Source organism: Plasmopara halstedii (assembly GCF_900000015.1).
Source record: "Plasmopara halstedii genome assembly, contig: Scaffold_658, whole genome shotgun sequence".
NCBI classification, from domain to species: Eukaryota; Oomycota; class Peronosporomycetes; order Peronosporales; family Peronosporaceae; genus Plasmopara; species Plasmopara halstedii.
The window spans coordinates 760,290-761,108 of NW_020187575.1; positions in this window are offsets into that span (position 1 = coordinate 760,290).

Consider the following 819-nt stretch of genomic DNA (forward strand, 5'->3'; position numbering starts at 1 on the left):
AAAGAGCTATCCGGTTCATGACAAGGAGCTGCTTGCGATGAAGTATGCACTTGTCAAGTTCGGGGCCCACCCGCTCAGCTCCAAGCCGTTTGTGCTCTATACAGATCATGCGTCACTACGCACTGCGACTCAGTCGCCCCACCTCCCGCAGAGGATGGCTAGATGGCTATTCTTCTTTGCGGAATATATCCTCGAGGTGAAGTATAAACCGGGAAAGCAGAATGCTTTGGCTGATGCGTTGTCACGCAGACCAGAATATAAGCTTGCTCATGTTACAACTGTAATGTCGTCCGTGACGGATTTGATCCGCACTGCGTATGCAGGTAATGGGATGTGTGTAGCGCTGCTACGGACTCTCGGGGACAAGGAGTTTGGAGATTTAAACAAGAAATTGTCAACAAGACTGCGTGCACGATTGCACCGATATTTGTTAAATAACGACTTGCTATATTATAGCACCGATGCAACGAATACACCACGAATTGTATTTCCTCATGATGAGTATTTGAAATATCGCATCCTCTATGAGGCTCACGATTTGCCACTCATTGGTCTTCTCGGTCGTAAGAAAACGTACAATTCTGTGACTCACCACCATTGGTGGACGAAGCTGTACAAATGGATGAGCACCTATATGCGCACGTTTGAAACGTGTCCACGGGTAAAACCCTCTCCAAATGCGTCTACGCTGCTTGCCAGCTTACCGGTACCCACTGGGTGCTGGCAGTTAATGAGTTTGGACTTTGTGTTTGACCTGCCGGAAGATTTGGCGGGCAACACGGGTGTCGTGGTATTCGTCGACCGGTTGAGCAAGATGGC